Consider the following 12,825-nt stretch of genomic DNA (forward strand, 5'->3'; position numbering starts at 1 on the left):
GAGCAGTGACGCATGGTGGGAGGCGCTACTCGCCGAAAAAAATAGAATGAAATGGGTCGACTCGACTAAATGATTTGCTAATCTACTTGACTAAATTTATGTTTTTCAGACACGTTTAGTTACTAAATTACTCAGTACTCGACTAAATTACTAGCCTAGTGTGAATGAGGCACCGGGATACTTAGTTGGATGTCGGACTGTATTTAAGAATATTTGGCGGTCCGAGGTTCGACCTTCCACAGTCCGTACACAGACTGTGGTCCGCCTGTTGCCGATCTCTGACCTAGAGTATGCATGTACCTAGTTGGGACTCATACACTTATATTTTTAAACTGGCCGTATTCAAAGGAACAGTGGGTAAATTGACACTAAATTATCTGGACCACTTGCTCTCATTTAATCTGCACTGGATATCCCTGGCTATATATGAATGCACTGCAGTCAGCAGTACGATTGTCATTCCAAAGCACACTAATGTCATCACTCCGAGTGGCGCACTATACGGCCACCAATATTTCACCACTGGCAGCACAGTTGAGCTAGCCCTGCTGCTGCTACAACCTGCCCATGCCATGTTGCTAGGGTCAGCAAATTCCATGCTGTTGCCACATGTCCACTGCCAGTTGAGCCAGCCAATTCTGCTGCTTGTCACAAGGGACTGTTTTCTGTTGCCAGGATCATCAGCATTGTGCTTTGTTGATTTAAACATAACACTAGATGACTTGCTAAGTGGAGCCTTAAAACTGCTGATCTGCCCAGCTGGATACGACAGCCATTGGAAAAGAAAAAAAAAAACTCTTGTATTACCATATACGTATTTTCAGGTATTAAGTGAAACAGGAAATCCATACTGTTGTATTTACATTCTGTTTAAAATTATTCTTTGAAAAAGATTTAATATCACCTTCAAAAGCTCATGCTTAGGAATATGTGAATTGACATCCATGGAGTATCCAAGCTGCTCCAAGGAGTATCCAAGCTGTGTGTGATTTTCTATCATTTTCATTCTTTCTGGCATCACACTCCATCCTAAGCACTTTCTTTCTCTGTTTTTCTTTCTCATTGAATTTTACTTTCACGCATCAGTTATGAAGTGTTCGACACATAATAACAGAATGTTAAAATAATGCATAATTAATTGTATGGTGTTTTTGTTCACACAATGCAAGTTCTTTAATTACGAAGTACATTCAGAAACTTTTTTCCCTTATTCACAGGTAGAGAATACATTTCAGTTAGGCACAACAGACATGTAACAACATCTAACATGAGTCACATGACAGTTCCAATTAATTTGATGCTATTTGCTTGTGCACACCTTATGAGTATAGGTTTCTGGCCAAGAGGCACATGTTGCATTGCAGCCATGAGAGATTTAAGAATATGTGCACCACTTTTTATGTTCACTAAACAGTGTCTCACATCTGAAATTGAAAACATCAGAGCACCAAGAACTGCACAAGAAATTTCAAACCTTAATGAAATTGAGTCTACCAAGTTTTAATTATGAGTTAAAAGCAGACCTCCCACTAGCACTTTCTGTAGGCCACTGAACCAAATGAATTTCTGAAAAATAGCAATAAGTAACAACTAAAATAGTTGTATCACATCTTAAAAACAACATACTGTCATTGTTTTTTAAAGATGTACTTCATGCAAGCAATAAAAGGAACAGTAAAATTTTCCCACTTCTACATCTATGTGATTACTCTGCTATTCACAATTAAGTTGCTGGCGGAGGGCTCAATGAACCACTGTCATGCCATCTCTCTACCATTCCACTCTCGAATGGCACGTGGGAAAAACAAGCACTTACATTTTTGTGTGTGAGCCCTGATTTCTCTTATTTTATCATGATGATCATTTCTCCCTATGTAGGTGGGTGCCAACAGAATGTTTTTGCAATTGGAGAAGAAAACTGGTGATTGAAACTTCATGGGAAGATCCTGTTGCCTTTGTTTTAATAACTGCCATTCCAATTCACAATTCTGTGGCACTATCTCCCCTATTTGCTCATAATACATAATGAGCTGCCCTTCTTTGAACTTTTTCAATGTCATCCGTCAGTCCCACCTCATGCAGATCCCACACCACACAGCAATACTCCGGAATAGGGTGGACAAGTGTGGTGTTAGCAGCCTCTTTAGTAGATCTGTTGCACCTTCTAAGTGTTCTGACAATGAATCACAGTCTTTGATTTGCTCTACCCACAACATTATCTATGTGATCATTCCAATTTAGGTTTTTTGTAATTGTAATCCCTAAGTATTTAGTTGAATTTACAGCCTTCAGATGTGTGTGACTTATTGTGTAATCGAAATTTAGCAGATTTCTTTTAGTACTCATGTGAATAACATGACACTTTTATTTATTCAGGGTCAATCGCCACTTTTTGCACCACACAAATATCTTATCTAAATTGTTTTGCAATTCATTTTCGTCATCTGATGACTTTACAAGATCGTAAATGACAGCATCACCTGCAAATAATCTAAGATGGTTACTCAAATTGTCTCCTATGTCATTAATACAGATCAGGAACAATAGAAAGCCTATAACACTTCCTTGGGGAATGCTGGATATTAATTCTGTTTCGCTCGATGACTTTCCATCTAGTACTACAAACTGTGTCCTTTCTGACAGGAAATCATGAATCCAGTTGCACAACTGAGGCGATATTGCATAGGCATGCAGTTTGGTTAAAAAGATGCTTGTGAGAAACGGTATCGAATGCCTTATGGAAATCCAAAAATATGGAGTTAGCTGTGTTCTGCAAGAACGATATTTTCTAAATCCGTGCTGACTATGTGTCAATAAATTATTTTCTTTGAGGTACTTCATAATGTTCCAATACAGTATATGTTCCAAAACCCTACTGAGAATCAACATTAATGATATGGGCCTGTAATTCAGCAGGTTACTCGTATTTCCCTTTTTGGCTATTGGTGTGACTTGAGCAACTTTCCTGTCTTTAGGTACAGAACTTTCTGTGAGCAAGTGGTGGTATATAATTGCTAAATATGGAGCTATTGCACCAGCATACTCTGAAAGGAACCTGACTGGTATACAATCTGGATCAGAGGCCTTGCCTTTATTAAGTGATTTAAGCTGGTTTGCTACACTGAGGATATCTACCTCTATGTTTCTCATTTTCGCAGTTGTTCTTGATTGGAATTTGGGAATATTTACTTGGTCTTATTTGGTGAAGCAGTTTTGAAAAACTGTGTTTAATAACTCTGCTTTCATGGCACTGTCATCAATGACTTCATCATTGTTATCACCCAATGAAGATATTGATTACGTTTTGCGAGTGGTGTGGTTTATATATGACCTTAATCTCTTTGGGTTTTCTGCGAGATTCTGAGACAGAATTTTGCTGTGGAAATTATTAAAAGCATCTTGTATTGAAACATGCACTGTGTTTCAAACTTCTGCAAAACTTTTCCAATCTTGGGGATTTTGTGTTTTTTTTGCTTCTGCAACAGCAATCTCACCCATTTTGAGTACTTATTAATTTATGTGGTATATATCTCTCAATTGCCATCAATACTATCACTTTGAAATCATTCTGTATCTTTTCTATGCTTACATGATCAGATCAGAAGGAGTGGAGACTGTCTCTTAAAAAAGGCTTTGAGAGCATTTTTGTCTGCTTTTTTAAATCGATGTACTTTGGGTTTCTTTTTGATGGTTGTGGGTGTTCAGTATTCAGCCTAGCAGTAACTGCCTTGTGGTCACTCATCCCTGTATTCATCATGATACTCCCTATTTGTCCAGAATTATTTGTTGCTAAGAGATCAAGTATGCTTTCACAACCATTTATGCTTTGAGTGGCCTCATGATCTAATTGTTCAAAATAATTTTCAGAGAAAGTATTCAGTACAATTCTGGATAACATTTTATGTCCGCTGTTGGCTTTAAACATATAATTTTTCCAGCATATCAAGGGTAGATTGAAGTCACCATTGACTTTAATTGTATGAGTGGGGTACCTATATGAAACAAGACTCAAGTTTTCTTTGAACTGTTCAATAATTATATCTTCTGAATTGGGGGGTGGGTAAAATGATCCAATTCATAGTTTAGTCTGATTGTCAAGTATAAGCTCTACCCATACTATTTTGCACAAACTATCTACTTCAATTTCACTACAAGACAAACTACTTCTGATAGCAATAAATACTCCACAACCAACTGTATTTCATCTATCCTTTTTGAACACTGTTAGATGATTTGAAAAAATTTTAGCTGGACTTATTTCTGGCTTTAGTCAGCTTTCTGTACCTATAATTATTTGAGCTTCAGTGCTTTCTATTAGGGCTTGGAGCTCTGGTTCTTTCCCAACACAGCTACAACAATTTACAACTAGAATACCAATCGTTTCTATAACTACCTTACTGTGTTTTACCTGCCCCCTTTTAGCTGGATGCCCTTTCTGTGGTTTACTGAGACCCTATAACCTAAAAACTGCTCAGTCCTTTCCACACAACCCCTGCTACCTATGTAGCCACTTCCTATGTGTAGTGGACTCTTGTCTTTTCTGCGATCATTGCTTTCTTTTTTTTCTGTTATGTATTTCAGTATTCAGTTTGCAGATGTCCATATAAAGATGAGATATGTATAATGACTTTCGTTTGCTAATTTATCACAATCCAGTCTTATTAATTTTATTTTCATTCTCTCTTTATTGATGCAAGTACATGGTGATTATAGTTAATGTTTCAGTTTCAAAATACAGTAAAACAAGAACTGCTGCTCAGAACGATGAGAAATTTGAATCAAATATTATCAAAGAAGGAGAAAATGTTATGGAAACCAAAAAAAATTTCATCAAACATTTTTCCACTAGATGGTGCTGTAAATGGGTTCAGTTGCAAATGACAGATGAATCACAATATGGCACCTATGGTATGAATTGCACATTAAACCAAACAGCACTGTGCAATGCAAAGGACCACACAAGTTTGGTATTCAATAGTTGTGGCACTGTTAGTTGGGTAAGCCACATCAGATGGGAAAAATTAGTTGTTCATTGACCTGAGGGCAAAAACCACATAAAGAGCTACATTGACATTGGTTTTTAATTGTCCTAAGGCTAAAAAATGCATAAAAACCAACAATGAAGTCCATTTTTAATTGTCTCAAGGCCAAGAACTGCACAAAAGCAACAATGAAATTGGTTTTTAAGTGTCGCAAGAGTGGTGCAAGACATGTTAAATATGCTGTCCACCTTTTTCTTGCACAAGTTGAACTCAGAAAATGGTATGTTCTGCAGCAGATCAGAGTGTCTCAGAGGTCATGTTCAGAATGCATAGTGCAATGAGTGCCTTCAGTTCAGCTACATTTGTAATTGGAGCACTGAACACATCTTTCAGATAACCCTATAGCCAGAATTCACATGGATTAAAATCAGGTAATTTGGATGGCCAGCTATAAGGAAATGATAACTGATAATTCCAGCATTTCCCAAATGCTTTTGCAGCAGCTGCTTCACTGGCTGTGCAGGGTTTGGAGGAGCGTCATACTGCATAAAAATGGTTCTACCCACGCATCCAGGCTATTACGGGATTAGAATGAAATTAGTGCGTGAAAGACTCTTACGGCATTTACCAGTGACACCACTGCCCACATTCTGCAATTCTGTACAGAACTGACATGTAAATAGGCTTCATCTGTCCACAGAATGTTCTACAACCATTCATTGTCCACTTCCATGCAAACAAGAAATTCTAGGACAAACATTTGTCTTACTGGCAGACCAGCATTAAGCAACTCCTGAACATGGATAATTTTTGTGGGTAGCAATGCAAGATGTTCATAGAATCTTACACACCATGCTCACAGACATGTCCAAATTTTGGGCCATTTATAGTGCCCTGCCTGTTTGCACACCACCGCTGAACCCCTCCTGCAATGTTGTGAACACATCTTCTACTGATGTTGGTTTAATGGCTTTTCTCTCTTTGCCACAATGCACTACAAACAAACCTGTCTTTTTGAATTTCATAATCATTTTCTCCAGACACTTTGCAGACATAAGAACAATACTTTTTTCCAAGCCACTGAGTGTCCAGAATTTCTGCACAACTATTGGCACATAGTTACCAATCCTGCGAAAGCAGTGTGTGACCCTGCATTGAGTCAGTCACGTCGATTGTTTCAGATAGAAACTGGGGAACTACTGTCTACCCCACATCTTTTATTTTGCATATTCTGCTGCTTACAGTGCCATCTAATGATAAAATATCCTTTAAATATCTTTTCTTTCCATAATGTTTCCACATTCTTCAATAATATTCTATTCAAATTTGACATAATTCTGAGCAGTGGTACATTTTGTATAATGTTGAACCTTAATTATAGGCCTAATCACCTTGTAGTTAGCTGATGTTTCAAAGACATGCCTGAGACTGTGATTTTTATGGTCCTGTAAATTATCTCTTGTACAGCTATGTACCTGTAACATAGGACATGTCATTATGTTTACAATCTAGACACTATATATTTTCTAGATTGTAATCATAATCATGTGTCCCATGTTATACTGTCTTGACTTTATGCATAGTGACATGTCATATGTTACGGGTACATAGCTATAGAGATGTACAAAAGGTACAATTTTGTGACATAAATTGTACTTATATTGTACATGGATCATTCTGGATCTGTAACATTTTTTATATCATAAATGAATTGTTTTAATTCTAGTTTACTCTCTAACACTAATTCCTAGTTCTAGTTTCACTTAATGCGCTGCATAAAATTTATCACTGAACTTTCCCTCATTGTCCGTGTACTCAGCCACACTATTGAATTCTTCTTCTATTATAAGTGCTTTTAGGGTTGCAGGGAACATCTTCACAGTTTTGAGATTTTGTAAGTCTCTTGTTAATGTTTGTGTTAACTTGATACTGTAGAATTTAGGTACTTTTCCAAAAATGTGAAGTCTATGTGAAATGCACCACAATTGTTTTCTGTTCCTTATGTTATGAGGATGAACAGTTTCATTGGTCTTCAGTTTTGTGGGATCTTATAATTTAGTCACAATAGTCTTGAATATATGTTGTCATGGAAATATGAAAATACTAAAATGTTTTAAATAGTTTCTGCAACATTCTTTTTGCTTCTTTTTCAATATGCACTGAAGAGCCAAAGAAAGTGATATAACTGCCTAATACTGTGTAGGGCCCCCACAAACACACAAAGGTGCTGCAGCACAACATGGCATGGACTTGACTAATGTCTGCAGTAGTGCTGAAAGGAATTGACACCTTGAATCCTACAGGGTTGTTCATAAATCTGTAAGAGTATTAGGGGGTGGAGATCTTTTCTGAACAATACCTTGCAAGGGATCCCAGATATGCTCAATAATGTTCATGTCTGGGGAGTTTGGCAGCCAGTGGAAGTGTTTAAACTCAGAAGAGTGTTCTTCCTTGAGCCACTCTGTAGAAATTCTGGATGTATGGGGTGTAGCATTGTCCTGCTGGAATTGCCCAAGTCTGTTAGAATGCACAATGGACATGAATGGGTGCTGGTGATCAGACAGGATGCTTACGTACATGTTACCTTACAGAGTCATATACAGACTTTTAAGGGTCCCATATCACTCCAACTGCACGTGCCCCACACCATTAAAGGGCCTCCAACAGCTTGAACAGTCCCCTGCTGACATGCAGGGTCCATGGATTCATGAAGTTGTCTCCATATCCGTATATGTCCATATGCTTGATACAATATGAAACAAGATTCATCTGACTAGGCAACATGTTTCTAGTCATCAGCAGTCCAATGTTGGTGTTTATGGACCAGACAAGATGTAAAGCTTTGTGTTGTGCAGTCATCAAGGGTACACGAGTGGGCCCTCGGCTCCGAAAGCTCATATTGATGATGTTTCATTGAATGGTTCTCACACTGACACTTGTTGATGGCACAGCATTGAAATCTTCAGCAGTTTGTGGAACAGTAGCACTTCTGTCACGTTGAATGATTCTCTTCATTTGTCATTGGCCCCATTCTTGCAGGATCTTTTTCTGGCTGCATCAATGTTGGAGATTTGATGTTTTACCGGATTAGTGATATTCATGGTACACTTGTGAAATGGTTGTCTGGGTAAGTCCCCACTTCATCACTACCTCAGAGATGCCATGTCCCATTGCTCATGCAATTCAAACCCACTTAAATCTTGATAACCTACCATTGTAGCAGCAGTAACCAATCTAACAACTGCACAAGACATTTGTCTTATATAGGACTGCTGACCGCAGTGCCATATTCTGCATGTTTACATATCTCTGTATTTGAATACGAGTGTCTATACCAGTTTCTTTGGCACTTCAGTGTAATTCAGATAACTTTCTTCTGCAGTATGAATATTCTTTTCATTCCTGTGTGGTTGAGTTCCCCCACGCTGTGATTCCACACTGTATGCATGGTTCAAGAAGTCCATGCTAAACAGTGTAGAAGTGGTCTTGACGTGCATACTGAGCCTGTTGTATCACAACAAATATCACTGAGCTTAATGTATTGGGATCAGCATTTATCAGCAGCTTCCAATTCAGCTCACTGTCTACTGTTAAACCTACAAACTTTTTAACTAAAGTTGCTTCTTCCAGTTCTATTTCACCTATAAAAATGTCTGTGTGTTCTCCTTTTTGTTTATTGCTGAAAACCGTATACACTGATATGGCAAATCATTATTACCACTGTCCACTGCAATGTTGGATGCTGTACGACAGTGTTGCAGGCACGTGACATGAGAACAAAAGTATGTAAGCAGAGTAGGCACAGATGGGGGATCATCCTAGTGAAGATATGGGCTGAAAATGGGGACATCCATTGACATTAGTGGCTTTGACAAAGGGCAGATTATTATTATGTAAGGTCTGTGAATGAGTATCTTAAAAATGGTGAAGCTGGTCAGATGTTCACATGCTACTGCTGTGAGTATTTACAAAAAGAGGTAGAAGGAAGTGAACCTACCACTGGGTGCTAAGTGACTGGATGTCCACAACTCATCACAGAAAGTGGGATTTGGAGGCTTGTCAGCTCTGTAAAGTAGGATAGATGTTGACCTGTGGCATCTCTGCTGAAAGACCATAATACTGGTGCACATACAAATGTTTTGGTGCATGCTATTCATCACACCCATTGTTGAAGATGGAGCTCCTCAGCGGACCACCCCTATGCATTCACATGTTGACCCAACAACATCATCAGTTACAATTGCAGTGGTCATGAGACCTTGGAGATTCAACCATTGATCAATGGGAACATGTTGGATCTTCAAGGGAATGACAATTATCTGTGGTTTGAGGGCATTATAGTGAACTCAAACTGAAGTCTCAGTGACCAAATTCACCTGATGTAAATCTTACTGAACCGATCTGGGCCACTATCAGATCCCATCAAAGCATACATAAATCAATGGCTCCTTATTTACATGAATTATATGACCTCCATGATACCGTTGGATAAGCAGCAGCCAGCAACAAGTCGTATACTCTTAGCTCACTTATTTGTTACATAGTTTAATTCTTAATTTCTTTGTGTGTTTTTGGGTACTTGCATTGTTTAATTCATAAATTTCAGGTGTATTATAGTATTTGGGAGTTGTAGCATCAAGTTTTAATACCTGAATAGTATAAAATTGCGTAGACTCCTTCCGCCGCTGAGCAGTGTGTCAGCAGTGCGCAAGTAGCAGCATTACTGCATTTACTAGGCGATCTTGTATTTTAATGACCATTTAAATTTTGTGTCGAATTGTTTGTGCTCTCTGTAGATTAGTTCAGACATTCTTTGCACAACAGTTTTTAGCATGGATAGGGACTGCAACTGTTGTGATCAGATGTGGGCTGAGTTGACATCCCTTTGCTCCCAGCTTCAGGCGGTGTTGGCTTTGGTCACACAGCTTGAGGCTGTTGCCAATGTGCATCACTGTGGGGGTCCGGATGGGGGTTTGTTGGGGACAGCCACCTCGTCCCATGCATCCCCCGATCAGACTGCAACTGTGGCTACCTGGGATACTGCCCACATTGAGGCTGACCCCTCACCCGTGGTAGAGTGGGAGGTCATCTCGAGGTGTGGCAAGGGGCGAAAGACATTCTGGAGGGCTGAACAGAAGGCCTCTCCAGTTTGTCTGACGAACCGGTTTCAGGCTCTGTCTCCGGCTGACACTGATCTTTGGCCGGACATGGCTGCTTGACCTGTTCCAGAGTTTGCCCCGCAGTCTGTGAGATCCGGGCGGTCACAGAGGATAGGCTTACTGGTAGCTGGGAGCTCCAACTTCAGGTGCCTTAGGGATATGGCAGCAAGAGAGGGGAAGAAAACCAATGTGCACTCCATGTGCATACTGGGGGGAGTCATTCCAGATGTGGAAAGGGTCCTTCTGGATGCCATGAAGGGTACAGGGTGCACCCATCTGCAGATGGTCACTCATGTCGATGTGTGTGTTTGTGTGTGTGTGGTTTGAGGTTTTCGGGCACTAAACAGCATGGTCATCAGCGCCCAAACGCATAGAAACAGAAACATATCCGGTGAAGGGCCAAAGATGGACAGCGAACAAGGAGAATGGCTAAAAGACACAGACCTGACGCAGTTTCAAATCCTCACATACCAATGATATGTGTCGCTATGGATCGGAGGAAATCCTCTCTGCCTTCTGGCGGCTATCTGATTTGGTGAAGACTGCCAGTCTCACTAGCGAGATGAAAGCAGAGCTCACCATCTGCAGCATTGTTTATAGTACTGACTGCGAACCTTTGGTACAGAGCCGAGTGGAGGGTCTGAATCAGAGGCTGAGATGGTTCTGCAACCATGTGGGTAGCAGATTCCTCGACTTGTGCCATAGGGTGGTGGGGTTTTGGGATCCACTGGATAGGTCAGGAGTCCACTACACGCAGCAGGTGGCTACACAGGTAGCAGGGGTTGTGTGGCGTGGACTGTGTGGTATTTTAGGTTAGATGGCCTCGGGCAAGTACAGAAAGGGCAACGGCCTCAAAGGGTGCGGGGCAAAATCAGGACATGTGGGGACCAGCAGCAATCGGTATTGTAATTGTAAACTGCCGAAGCTGCATTGGTAAAGTACCGGAACTTCACACGCTGATAGAAAGCACCGAAGCTGAAATCGTTATAGGTACAGAAAGCTGGCTGAAGCCAGAGATAAATTCTGCTGAAATTTTTACAAAGGCACAGATGGTGTTTAGAAAGGATAGATTGCACGCAACCGTTGGTGGAATTTTTGTCACTGTTAGCAGTAGTTTATCCTGTAGTGAAGTAGAAGTGGATAGTTTCTGTGAATTATTATGGGTGGAGGTTACACTCAACAACCGAGCTAGGTTAATAATTGGCTCCTTTTACCGACCTCCTGACTCTGCAGCATTAGTGGCAGAACAACTGAGAGAAAATCTGGAATACATTTCACATAAATTTTCTCAGCATGTTATAGTCTTAGGTGGAGATTTCAATTTACCAGATATAGACTGGGACACTCAGATGTTTAGGACGGGTGGTAGGGACAGAGCATCGAGTGACATTATACTGAGGGCACTATCCAAAAATTACCTTGAGCAATTAAACAGAGAACCGATTCATGGAGATAACACCTTGGACCTACTGATAACAAACAGACCCAAACTTTTCAACTCTGTAAGTGCAGAACAGGGAATCAGTGATCATAAGGCCATTGCACCATCCCTGAATATGGAAGTAAATAGGAATATAAAAAAAGGGAGGAAGCTTTATCTGTTTAGCAAGAGTAATAGAAGGCAGATTTCAGACTACCTAACAGATCAAAATGAAAATTTCTGTTCCAACACTGACAGTGTTGAGTGTTTACGAAAAAAGTTCAAGGCAATCATAAAATGCTTTTTAGACAGGTACGTGCCGAGTAAAACTGTGAGGGATGGGAAAAACCCACCATGGTTCAACAATAAGGTTAGGAAACTACTGCGAAAGCAAAGAGAGTTTCACTGCAAGTTTAAATGCAACCAAAACCTCTCAGACAAACAGAAGCTAAACGATGTCAAAGTTAGCGTAAGGAGGGCTATGCGTGAAGTGTTCAGTGAATTCGAAAGTAAAATTCTATGTACTGACTTGACAGAAAATCCTAGGAACTTCTGGTCTTGCATTAAATCAGTAAGTGGCTCAAAATTGCATATCCAGACACTCTGGGATGATGATGGCATTGAAACCTAGGATGACACATGTAAAGCTGAAATACTAAACACCTTTTACCAAAGCTGTTTCACAGAGGAAGACCAAACTGCAGGTCCTTCTCTAAATCCTTGCACAAACAAAAAAATGGCTGACATCAAAATAAGTGTCCAAGGAATAGAAAAGCAACTGGAATCACTCAACAGAGGAAAGTCGTAACTGCTGCCTGCTTCACGTCTGCTGTGCAGCGAGCTACCTTAATTTAAGTATTAACTGTATTTTTCTTACTTGTCACTTCTTCTTCCGCGTGTATTTGCTTTTAGGAAGCTTTAATTGTCGGGTGCTATTAATAGTGTTCCATAGATTTCGTGTTTGTTTTGAATACAGTCAGAGAGAGTCCCTTTAGTCAGCCATGGTCCCAGTAGTGCTAGTGTTTGTTTTCAATACAGTCCAGAGACAGGTAGTGCTATTTTCATTGTTTTCTACAAGAAGTGCCTAGCAACCACAGTTTAGTTAATAAACAGCCGCCTTTAGTAAATTAGCAGTCTAGTTAAAGGTTGATTAACTCTCTTCAGTAAATTGATTCCTTAGGATGGATAGGATGTGTGACTGCTGTGTACGGACGCAGGAGGAGCTGGCCACTGTTCGCGAACAGCTGAGCGTGTTGATGGCCGC

This window comes from Schistocerca piceifrons, chromosome 2 (assembly GCF_021461385.2).
Source record: "Schistocerca piceifrons isolate TAMUIC-IGC-003096 chromosome 2, iqSchPice1.1, whole genome shotgun sequence".
NCBI classification, from domain to species: Eukaryota; Metazoa; Arthropoda; class Insecta; order Orthoptera; family Acrididae; genus Schistocerca; species Schistocerca piceifrons.